We start from the raw sequence: 13407 nt of genomic DNA, 5'->3' as shown, positions 1-13407 counted from the left end.
CGTTTTATTTGTGAAAACACTTCTTGTTGCGCATGAGCGGATGTATTGTACCGCGTGAATCGTATTAGGCACCGGATGTTGCGAGTGTACCCTCCGACCTCTCCCCGGGTAGCAGTTTGTTATTGTTTCTAATCGAGAGCCCCCCCCCCTGCCAATCGCCCACCCCTTGATATTCTTTTACTTGTACTATCCCCACTTCACCCCACATTCAGTCTGCCTTAATGCTATTTATTGCAGGTCTTTCTAACGTAATTAACACCAGGGTGTAAAGCTGGGTTAGACGTACCATCTGCATCAGGCAACATTTCCCGGCGCCATGTTCTTCACATTAAGTTGATTTGTTTTGCTGTCGTCAACGACAAATGCCGCAGCCTGCAGAGAATCTTGTCCCGTTTCTGTTAACCAATGCTTTATTTTATACGTTCTCTCTGAAATGATACAGATCTTGAAATTTAGATAACATATAAAAATAGAGATTTTAGCTATAGACTATGCATTCAAGTCGACTCCTTACCCCACACCCCTGCCAAGAATCTTACGTTCACACAGCTGATTATGATAGATAAATAAAAGATATTAGTTTTTTGTTTGTTTTTTTCTGAGAGTGAATGGACGATATTTGATATAAAGTTAAAGAGGTAAACTATTACTCTTTCAAACAAGTATTTCAAAAGGCGTGGTTGTAATTAAATTTGTTGTAAGATTATTCTGATTACTACCACACTCAAAGGATCACTTGTTTTATATTTGTATGATAAATGTAAATCTATCCTAGGTAACCTCAATCCATTGCATCACACATATATTAGACACACGTACTAGGGGCATATAATGGTTTGCATGACAGTAACCCCCTCCTTCCAAATACGACAATTTTATACTTGATGAGCAGGCCTATATGGATGACAAAGAACACGATATGGACTAACCAGACAAGTATATGGATAAAAAAAATCTCCTATAAAAGACCCGAGTTCGTTACAAAATGTTGAACGAATAGCAAAATGGAAATATACGGTACAAACTATTGTATTCTGTCTATTTAAAGTTCGCATTTAGTGGTTTTCTATCTACATAGAGTAAGGGAGAAGTGTAAAGTTGATGTAGTTTTGTGTGTGATTTAAAAATAAAATTGAGTTTTGAATAAAGACATACATATTATTGAAACGTAGGCTATGCTGTAAGTTTTTTTTGAATTGGCAAAGGTTGTGTGATCCAGTATTACGTTGGCATGCTTTGTATACCAAGGGCTCGCGTACATTTGTTCTGGCTTAACTGGGGTTGTAAGACAAAAACTATGTTAATATGTTCACGGTTTATCGGGCTGTCTACCAGGTTTGGTTTAAAATTGTATTGGTATTGAAAACATTTTTACTTGTCGGTGTCAGCTAAACAAACGCCTCGTACAGTTGAAACACATTCTAAAGCTAGAAAGATATTGAAACGAACAAATTCTAAAGCTGGAAATATATTGAAACGAACAAATTCTAAAGCTACAAAGATATTGAAACGAACAAATTCTGAAGCTAGAAAGATATTAACGCAGTAAAAATGAACGCTGCACCCGTATCAAAATCGTCCATCCGTGAAACAGTCGAGACAGTGCATAGGCCGCTATACTTCAGTACACTTCTGCTAGCCTGCATCGCCTGCTGTCTCATTTAGGGCGGGACTTTAGTCAGTGCTTTAACTATAGCTGTCGGGTTCAATTTAGTGCACACACTCACAAAATCAACGAGTGTGCAGCACTGAAGGTACTACAACACAGGATGAATGTATCAGAAACCTAGTACTCGATGTAGAAAGAATAGATACCTTTGTGAAATAATTTTTGTCCAGCGGTACTGATGCTAGAATAATAGATTTGGTTTAGTGTGGTGACAGGTGTTCATTAATTGTTTTCATTAAGTACAGGCTATTAGCGTGCTTGTTAAGCCGTGCGAAATGTACAAAATTCTTTACAAAAATAAAATTAACAATAAGTGTATATTGAACTAGTAACAAATGTATGTTATATGATCATGATTCTTTGTTGAAAAATTAAATAGAAGTTTGGATAATTCCTATATATAATGTAAACTTGTCTTAGCCTGAAATGGGATTAAGAGCAAGGTTTGTATTATTTACTGAAATATATCAAACAAAATGTAGTTAATACTTTTATTCTGAAGCAGTAGCTAGTCTAAGTATGTCAATGTAGTCATTTTGGGGACGTGTAAAACTGAGCTACACCCCACTTAGAGCCTACGACTCTATTCCGCTATAGTATCCGTGTTAAAGTATTATATTTTGTTTACTTAACATTGTTAACTTTATTCTTCGTTGCAAGAATACCGAGTGGGGCAACCACCATGGAGGAAAATGGCGTGGGTGGGTAACTGACGGGGGGGGGGGGGGAGGAGGAGTATAACAGAACAAAGGTATGCAATGGTAGAACAAAAGTTACCGGGGGTGAAAGGGACTAGTGACAATGTCATTGACCCTCCAAATTCAATGGCCACAAAAACTTATATATTTTAAAAACTAAAAGAAAATTGTACTTGTGATTTAGGCCTCTATGTGATACGACCCTCCCAATCCGCCCTTCACTTACAAAAATAAATCATTAAAAAAATGCAAATATTAGACTGTTATGAGTACAGTTTTCAATTTAATAACATCAAAAATAAAAAATTAGTCTTATATTTTCGAATGCTCATTAACGTAGATTAATTGCCCTTTATTTATTGTGACTATAAGCACTGAGCCAATAATAATTGAGTTTTTGTTTTTTTTTCATCGTTTAGCCAACTGTTGTATTTTTAACCGACTGTGCTGAGCTGTATATTTACACGCACAGCTTTAAATTCGATCTGTTACGGACGAAAGATGAGAGTAATTAACAAGGCCTGCGCTTCACACCGAAGCGTGCGCTATTTTTAGAAGGAAAGCAATAGGAGAGATGAACGGATGTGCTTAACGAAGCGCGCAGAACGCGAATCGGTGCGTTTTTTAATGCGACCATAAAAATACGGTGCGCACTGAGTTGAAGAGATTTGTGTCAACAGCCTGTTGCACAGCTTGTTGTCATTAGCCGCGCATTGTGTGCTGGTGACAAAGAGGGGTGACAACACAAGGTAAGGACGGGAATATGTGTATGTGTATGTATGTGAGGGGTGGGGGGGGGGTAGATAGATGATGTTACAGGATCAGAGCTGTGGTTAAAGGTGGATTAATATGGAAGGAGGGGGGGTATATAATCCGGATTAATCCCAAAAGTATTAAGTAAATAAGTACACACGGATTTTAAGACCAAATGACTAGGTCGCCGTCCTTGGTAGAATGAAATGACATGGTCATTGGCCTTTATATGATAAAATTACATGGACACATCAGCCTTGAAAAGATGAAATGACAGGTAACTGTGCTTTGAAGAATAGACATAGACATATACACTGTGGATAATTGGCGAAATGACCAGCTAACTGTCTCTGGGTTGGTTAGCTCATGTAGTATTTAGATCAGTCCTGTACAGATAGAAACCTCAACACTAACCATTGTACCATATCCATAGATAAAAACCTAAAGACTAACCATTGCACTATATCCATCGATAAAAACCTAAAGACTAACCATTGCACTATATCCATAGATAGAAACCTAAAGACTAACCATTGTACCATATCCATAGATAGAAACCTCAACACTAACCATTGCACTATATCCATAGATAAAAACCTAAAGACTAACCATTGTACCATATCCATAGATAGAAACCTCAACACTATCCATAGCACCATATCCATAGATAGATACCTCAACACTAACCATTGTACCACATCCATAGATAAAAACCTAAAGACTAACCATTGTACCATATCCATAGATAGAAACCTCAACACTAACCCGTGTACCATATCCATGTACTATGAACTCTGCTACATTTTATCGAATGATTCCAAGAATGAGTTTGACAGGTGCTGCTAGTGACAAACAATACTGGTCAATGCAGACATTGGTCCCAAGAGAGAAAGGTCTCTACAGTGCAAGATAGATAATTTTGTTGAGTTGATGACTTGGCCTCCTCTATCTACAGACTGTAATATTATGTTAACACGTCTATGTACCTGTAAATTTACTGATATTGTGTGCTAAAATTAGAGATGCTTGTATGGGGGGGGGGGGAGGTCAGTCCCTTAAGGCGTGGAGCTAATCTGGCTTACCTGTTCAGTACATTTTTTCTTCGTTTTATCAGGTAAAATCAATGTTTAGTTAAAATGGATCAATCACTTGTGAGCATCGGTGGTCTAGTGGTAGAATACTCGCCTGCCACGCGGGTGACCCGGGTTCGATTCCCGGTCGATGCAATTTTTTTTAGGAAAACCCTCTTAAACATATTTCAAAAATAATATTGCGTAATTTTTATTTCAATTTTTTTTTATCCAAAAAAAAAAAAGACAAATATAGCGTTACTGAGCAAAGTAAATTACAGACAATTGATTGTTAAGTATTTGAGTATCTAGTTCAGTTGACACGTAATACTGATTCAACGCAATCGAACGTGTTTTTGAGTTAGATGCACCTGTTATGGAACCAAAAAAAAATGCCTAGTTGTTGTTAACTTGTCTAGGAGTCTCAATACAACTCTCATAAATTCTAAGGCTGCTAAATAAAAAAAAAGAATATTGCATCGCCTGCAAGTGAGTATTCTACCTCTACCAATGCCTCTTTCAAAATTACACTTTCAAATCTTAAGAAAACATACTTAAAATATATAGCGTGTGAAATAATTTAACAATGTTTAACATAAAGTGTAAGGAAATGTATGAAGCAGTTATTTCTAAATAACATATTGCGTTTTATGAAGTATGAGTAATCTTCAGAAACTATTAATGTGAGCATCGGTGGTCTAGTGGTAGAATACTCGACCGGGAATCGAACACTGGTCACTTGCGTGGCAGGCGAGTATTCTACCACTAAACCACTCTTTTTATACGGGTCGTCTGTCATATATAGTCTGTCCTGGGGGTTCGGCTACGGTCGTCCCAGGTTGTCAACCCCGGGTCAGCATCCTGGGGCTCCACACCCCTTGTCAATTTTTATATTCTATAGACACCCCTGCCTTGCATATACACTATTTTTTTTTTTATTCTTTAGCCACCCCTGCCTTGCATATACAGTATTTTATTTTTAAAAAATTCTTTAGCCACCCCTGCCTTGCATGTACACTATTTAATTTTTTTATTCTATAGCCACCCCTGCCTTACATGTACACTATTTAATTTTTTAATTCTTTAGCCACCCCTCGTTACGCTTTCTAATTTCTGTTTGAAATAATTGGATCAACAAAAACCGATTGTCGGTGGACATCAGTTTATGTGGCGCATTAACGGCCACACGGCGAGAGCTGGCCACATGTGGCCGCCTTGATTTCGTGGCAACAGGTGTGGCGGTAATGGACGTGCAGGGTTGGTGAGCACCGAGGGGTGACAATGCACGCGCCACCGAAAGATCGCACGCATATCGCGGCGTTAGACAATGGCGTCGTGTAAAAAGAGAAGGACAATGTAATTGTTTTTAATCCGCCCCAAAAAACCAACTCACGATGTGCTGAAAGTAGATTCCCAGCCTTTGTCTTGGGGAAAGGGTAATGTTTCCTAGCGCGCAAATGTTAAATCTAATCCGTTTGATTAGTTTGAAGGGTATTGCGTGTTGTGAGTGATATTGTGCGTGGAGGATTAGCGGGCGTGAGTAGGTTTAATCCCCCAGGTATAATAGCAGTAGAGTTTTACAAATCAACAGTTGAGACCAGTTTGTCTTGTCAATAGATCCGGCCATGGGGGGGGGGGGGGGGGGCTAATGTCAGTTAAACTATATTTCTCACTATATTCTATACGAGAGGTAAAGGCTTATACACACACAAAAACTATGTCTTCTACATCTTCGTTCTTAGTTGTAATTTTTACGTGAAATCCCCCAATACAATTACGTTTTACGTGTCTACCTGTTAAGCACAGTAATGCTTTGTCCATCGAAGATCAATCTGCAAGATGATTTTGGAGTTTTCTCTCCTAGAAGGTGTTGATTAACACAAGTTATCGAGCCTGATCTGACCAGAGTTTCGAACTCAGTACTTTTCGGCTAAGTAACCATGAGATTCACTGACTCGACCTCGCCAACCCCTACACATACCTAATTGAGGCCTGTATGTCTATAAGTTAGTAGACTGTCCCTGGAAAATTTTTTACCGCCCCCCCCCCCTCCCGAACGAAATGAAATTTATATAATTTATATAGAAAATATATACTTTTAACTGTGTCCGCCCCCCCCCCCCCCGAAAAATTTCAAGTGCCCCCCCCCCCCCCCCCGGAGAAAAAAGTCTGGAAGAAACACTGAGTGAACTCCACTTCATTTGCCCCATAGACCGTCATGTTTGAAAGGGAAATGTTTATGTCTATTTGGGTGACACACACACACACACACACACACACACACAAACTTAATATACCTAATTCACAGAGTAAAATAATATATATATATATATATATATATATATATATATATATATATATATATATATATATATATATATATATATATATATATATATATTATTTACTCTGTGAATTATATAACTAATTCACAGAATAAATAATTTATATATAAAGATATATATATATATATATATATATATATATATATATATATATATATATATATATATATATATATATATATATATATATATATAAATTATTTATTCTGTGAATTAGTTATATTATCGCTTACAAACCCATGAACGGATTCAACTTTCGTTTTGATACACCGCTCAAAAAACACCCAACAAAGAACAAATCAGAGTGATAGACCAGAGCTCATAGTACGATCTATCGTAAGCTCAGCGTAAAAGGGATTGAACACTGCACAGCTTTTGTGCGCTACACTAGACTGACACAAGAAAAAAAAAAAAACAATCAGGACAAGGGGCGCTTACTTTCTCGCATTACGCCCAGATCACATGCTATTATGTCCCCTACGCGTACCCATCACCGCAACATGTTGCACACGGGACAAAACAATGGGGTGACGAGAGTAAAAATAGAAACTACTTATCCGTCCCGTTACACTCATTGGATTTGGTGTGTGTATGAGGGACGGTGGTGTGGTGGGGGCATTTATTTGGGTTTTACTTACAAAAGACAAGTAATTGAAAATGGATTGTGGATGTCGGTCAAAAAGTAATTGGTTTTAGTTTTTAAGCTTGTAATTTTCCGAGTAGTACTTTTTTGTCTTTTCCACCCTTTCCTGAATTTATCTAGGCAATAATTCACAATTTCCCCATGTTGTGTATAAGATACATAAATAAATAAATAAATAAATAAATAAATAAATAAGTAAATAAATAAATAAATAAATAAATAAATAAATAAATATATATATATATATATATATATATATATATATATATATATATATATATATATATATATATATATATATATATATATATATATATATATATCATGGGACAAAAAGAGGGTGAAAAAACGCAAACTGCTTTCATATTGTACGTAAATACGTGAAGTTTACAATCACACAACTGGGCTATCATATTAAGCCTATAGACAACGACAATGACGTCCTTATGTTAGCAACTACCGTACTTCACACAATAAGCTCAATCAAACAACAATAAATGTCCTTCCCAAATAAACGCACTTTAAAAAAAAAAGGAATGAGATTCACACAGCCCGTGTTTGTGATTATCGAATGAAAGAACTCCAATCAATAAAATCGATGAGAAATGCGAAAATAATTGAAGCATTAAAGTTATGGCCCCTGCGCCTGCATTATCTGCACATGTTTTGCAATCTGTTGCCAGGAAAAAAATGGCCGTAGACAATGAGCATTGTTAATTGTAGCCGTTAATTTATTTATACAATTGGCAATCGATATTTCTTTCTTTTTACAAACAATATCATTACACGAATGAATACATAGATCATTAATGTATTATCCAAAATATTGATTTAAAAAATGTCATATATATATATATATATATATATATATATATATATATATATATATACTTCTGGTAATTAAGGTCTTCCCCTTTATATATCCGAGCCATTTAGTTCATACTTCTAGTAGTTGAGTTCTGCCCCTTTAGGTCATACTTCTGGCAGTTGAGTTCTGCCCCTTTAGTTCATACTTCTAGTAGTTGAGTTCTGCCCCTTTAGGTCATACTTCTGGTAGTTGAGTTCTGCCCCTTTAGTTCATACTTCTAGTAGTTGAGTTCTGCCCCTTTAGTTCATACTTCTAGTAGTTGAGTTCTGCCCCTTTAGGTCATACTTCTGGTAGTTGAGTTCTGCCCCTTTAGTTCATACTTCTAGTAGTTGAGTTCTGCCCCTTTAGGTCATACTTCTGGTAGTTGAGTTCTGCCCCTTTAGTTCATACTTCTAGTAGTTGAGTTCTGCCCCTTTAGGTCATACTTCTGGTAGTTGAGTTCTGCCCCTTTAGTTCATACTTCTAGTAGTTGAGTTCTGCCCCTTTAGGTCATACTTCTGGTAGTTGAGTTCTGCCCCTTTAGTTCATACTTCTAGTAGTTGAGTTCTGCCCCTTTAGTTCATACTTCTAGTAGTTGAGTTCTGCCCCTTTAGTTCATACTTCTAGTAGTTGAGTTCTGCCCCTTTAGTTCATACTTCTAGTAGTTGAGTTCTGCCCCTTTAGTTCATACTTCTAGTAGTTGAGTTCTGCCCCTTTAGTTCATACTTCTAGTAGTTGAGTTCTGCCCCTTTAGTTCATACTTCTAGTAGTTGAGTTCTGCCCCTTTAGTTCATACTTCTAGTAGTTGAGTTCTGCCCCTTTAGTTCATACTTCTATTAGTTGAGTTCTGCCCCTTTAGGTCATACTTTTAGTAGTTGAGTTCTGCCCCTTTAGTTCATACTTCTAGTAGTTGAGTTCTGCCCCTTTAGGTCATACTTTTAGTAGTTGAGTTCTGCCCCTTTAGGTCATACTTCTAGTAGTTGAGTTCTGCCCCTTTAGGTCATACTTTTAGTAGTTGAGTTCTGCCCCTTTAGGTCATACTTTTAGTAGTTGAGTTCTGCCCCTTTAGGTCATACTTCTGGTAGTTGAGTTCTCCTCCTTTATATTTCCCTTGAGTCAAAATGTGTTCCTGCCCTCTCCCAATCTCGCAGAAAACATCCACGAGAAATTGATGCGTGAACTCAAGCGTGAAGACTCGACCAAGCGGGAACAAAGCTTGGACCCCGGAACAAATTCGGCTATCTCCGTCCCGGCGGCCATATTACATGTCCCACAATTCCTCAGTTTGATTTAGTTATCAGTCCTCGCTTCGAGCCGTATATTACCGTGGCGTTAATCATTCAGGAGCATTAATGTTCTGTGTATAAAACTTATTTCAAAGATGTTATGACATAACATCAAATCAGAACTTCGAAATTTCTTGATTGTTTTCTACGTATTCTGTATTTCTGCGTTAGGTAAGGGTGACCGCACCGCTCCCACACCCACACACCCCCACACCTAACTGTAGCTTTATCAATGTCGAAACAGACACAAACACAACATGTTTATTATTATGGTTCACACATCACATCAAACATCTTGTTTTATAAATCATGTCGTGATCAAACACGTTTATGTCGTCTATAACAGAGACGTAGCGACCCCTCCCCGCGCCCGGGGACAAACTTTCAATTTGGCGCCCCACCCCCCATATATTTTTGTATATTTATAATTCAAAACTGCATCTAAAATTAGCTTTTAATATTTTTCCCAACCTATTTTGCCCCCCCCCCCCCCCCTGTCGTTACGCCTCTGGTCTATAACATTTACAATTGTGAAAATACAAGATATAAATAAATGCACCTCATTTATTATTTGAATTTATTTTCCTTGATTTAAATTAGGTATTTAATTATGTATAAATGATTATTAGATTTAAATGTTTGTATATATATACGACAAATACAACTTCGGGTTTATATGTTTGAGATATCTTGTTTTATGATTCAGCTTTGGGAATCGAGCTATATAGTATACATATAAAGTCCTCATAGAACATTTACAGCAGCGCGTGTCTACAAATAAACGGATGGCAATTTTATTTGACGACATGGCGAGCCATGAGTTGGCTCAGACGAAGAAAAATTGTAATGGAAATCTTCCCATGGCCTTCGTCTTGTCACCCGGCAAGGACCGTAACTCAGGAGCTTTTTTACAAATCAATTTGAATAAAAAGCAAATCTGTGTAGGGTTGGTTAGCTACCCATGCACATGTCCGTGCCACGCCCAGTTAACGTTTCCGGGGTCGATCCACAAGATGTCTCCGTAATGGCTAAATACCATGGTTTATAGGCAATCTATGGCTTCTGGGAGAAACATTATTCATATTTTTTTTTCCGGGCATGGAATTTTTTTCTCTAATATTGTAATCGAAGAGGTTGGGTCGTCTTTTATAAATATGTTAAGGTTATGAATAGTCAATCAAAGAAGACGGTTGACCGTTATTGTGAGATAACTGCTGCACATGAATTGCATCACTGGTGATGACTAAGTGTATCGGACTCCAAAAGTTGAGGGTGTCGTGTAATTAAGGTTGAGGGTGTCGTGAGTAAGATGGTGTCATGTAAATAAAAGCTGGGGGTGTCATATTTAAAATGGTGTCACATAACTAAAAGATGAAGTGTCATATGCAAGATGCTGTCATGTAACTAAAACCTAAGGTGTCATTTAAAATGGTGTCACATAACTAAAAGATGAAGGTGTCATATGTCAGCAGGTGTCATGTAACTAAAACTTAAGGTGTCATTTAAAATGGTGTCATACACTAAAAGCTGAAGGTGTCGTATGTAACTGTGAACGACGACCCAATCGTTTAGCTGCTTACATGTTGTAATTAGACCAGTTCAAATAAAGTTTCTTCTGTTCTTGGACAACTTGAGTAGTCCTACAAACTGGCACTGTGTTTGTTGAGTGGTTGGTTGGAAGAATTAAAATATGTCTTAAATTGATCGATTTGTGTTTCTATTTAGTGTTAGACAAGTTTTAGTACATAGCACCGCTATGTTCTAAAGATGGTGTTAGTATTATTCTCATTTTGTATTTTATGAAAATATTATGAGGGAGTGCAACAAAGTTGAACTTATTTTATACTAGATTTAAACATACTGTGGTTGTTGTATTTTTTAAAAATATTTTTTATTTGTTTTTTGATGTTGTTATTTTGTATTATCTGTTACTTTTAAGAAACTCATTTTCAAAAAAAATAAAAATAAAATAAATGAAACATATTTTTTCCTCAAATTAATTCTTTTGTAAGCAGAGCATAATGTTAACCATACTACTTTATCGAATACTTAGTGTAGAAACCGTTCGGTCTGCTTTTCTTCTTCTTCGTTCTAAATTCTAGTGTTTGAATTAAATTCTTCCTGACTCATCTGCTGGGGTTCGAACTCGGTACTTGTGTATTCAGTTTACAATCGGACTGTTATTATAATATACATTCTGCTAAGAATCGAAATTTAATCCAGTTAGCGACGATCGCTACTGCAAGATTCTGTCGTGTCTTGATTTCCCCTTAAACCTCTCGGCCCGTTCTCTTACAGGTGTGTTATCTGTGATGGACAAGGAGTCACAAGTGTCTCCTTACTGTCAATGAGAGCCAGGTGTTTCAACGTTTCCCAGACAGAAAACCAGACAGCACAACCAGACAGCACCGTTCAGGGATCGTTAATTTCTGTGGTTTTCTGGAAAAATCCTGCTGTCTCTATTCTCTCGTGCGTCGTCGTTGATTGGTTAATTGGCGTTTTCATTTTTCTCCGACGTTCTACAAAGCCAGAGCTTTTATGCTCGCTGGATTGTTTCAAACTTAAATGTTGCAGGTTAATAGTGTCAGAGACATAAAGAAACTTTTCAAGGTCAGACTGTAACAAATACGTGTTCAGCGCTACATTACACAAAAAACATTATGTATATATATATATATATATATATATATATATATATATATATATATATATATATATATATATATATATATATATATGTATTGGGTGTGTTATATGTATATTCGTACGTGTTGTATGTGTATGTATATATTTTTGTGCGTGTGTGTCGTGTCTGGGTGAGTTTGTGTGTGTATGTGTGTATGGGTTTGCGTTTTATTAGCTTTCGTAAAGATGAATTGTTAGATTCGAATATCCTTGTTGCAATTTTCTTTCGATTTTCAAAATCTTTTTTTTCGCGTCATGTCTACCCCCCCCCCCTTTTTACGCGCCCCTCCGACCTCCCCAGCCTCCGGGCCTGTCAACCCTTCTAGAAAACACGATATTTAACCATGGTATTCTCACGAGGGACGGCCAGTTGTTCCTGTATCTTAAGGAATCATCAGATATGGTTCAACATGTTTTGTCATGGGGCGGGGAGTGGGGGTGGGGTGGGTATCTACATTGTTATAGGTTGGTGGGTAGTGGTATATGGGTGTGTTGTGTCGTGTGGTGTTGTGTGGTGGCTATTGGTGTAGCGGGGCATGGGGTGGTAGGTAATGGTGTAACGTGTGGGGTGTGGTTTATGCTGCTGTTGGCAGTGGTGTAAGATATGTGGTGTAGTGAAAAGTTTGTACCGTGGTGTGGTGTTGTGGGTAATGGTGTCAGCATGATGTGTGGTAGGTCGGGTATAGCGCTGTGGGTAAGTATATAAGGGGTGAGTTGACATTCCGTATGTTTTTGGTTTTTTTTAATTTATTTATTTATTTTTAAACTTAAGTTTTTAACAGAGAGCTATGTACGAAGCCTTTAAGACAGTCCGATGTTTCTTGCTCACTCTGGGTAAAAAAAAAAACCAGCAAGATAACGTTCACGTGAGGTGAGACAATGACGAGCTGACGTCGTGAAATTACTCACGTATCAAGTGCGCGTGTGATTTTAAAAACGTCACAACAAGCCGGTGCTGTTCAAAAAATTAACCCCGCGCACTAATCATTTGTGAGCCTCTGACGAGGGGAGAGAACGTTCTTCTGAATGAGTTATCGGTACTGACATTCTAATTACGGAGCTGAGTTTAAGTTGATAAAGGGAGGTTGTGAAAATCAAATACAAAACAATATTTAAAAAAAAATGTAAATTACACGATTAGAATTTACTTTTTTCCAAAATAGTCACTAAAAATAACGTTATAAATTTAAAGTAAAGTTAAATCTCCCTTGATCAACTTTAACGCAGTGTTTCTTCAAGACGTTTTTCTCCTGGGGGGGGGGGGGGGGTGGGGAGGGGGCACTTGAATTTTTTTTTGATTTGCATGTTTATTGGCTTTATAAGAGAGTAAACACACTAAAATACTGTAACCATAAACATTTTAAAAATTATCTTTCAAGAATGAATTAATTAATTTGTATATTAAATACTA

The 13407-nt window shown here is 37.1% G+C and overlaps 1 non-coding gene across 1 annotated transcript; it reads left to right on the top strand.

The window, feature by feature from the left end:
* Nucleotides 1–4275: 4275 nt before the first annotated feature.
* Trnag-gcc (transfer RNA glycine (anticodon GCC)) lies at nucleotides 4276–4346 on the top strand. Its single transcript has one exon. It is a non-coding gene; the product is annotated as a tRNA-Gly (tRNA).
* Nucleotides 4347–13407: the final 9061 nt, after the last annotated feature.

Source organism: Physella acuta, unplaced genomic scaffold (genome assembly GCF_028476545.2).
Source record: "Physella acuta isolate Inbredline_101_S28 unplaced genomic scaffold, ASM2847654v3 ptg000647l, whole genome shotgun sequence".
In the NCBI taxonomy this organism is placed as follows: domain Eukaryota; kingdom Metazoa; phylum Mollusca; class Gastropoda; family Physidae; genus Physella; species Physella acuta.
This window is presented reverse-complemented; position numbering and strand designations above follow the sequence as displayed.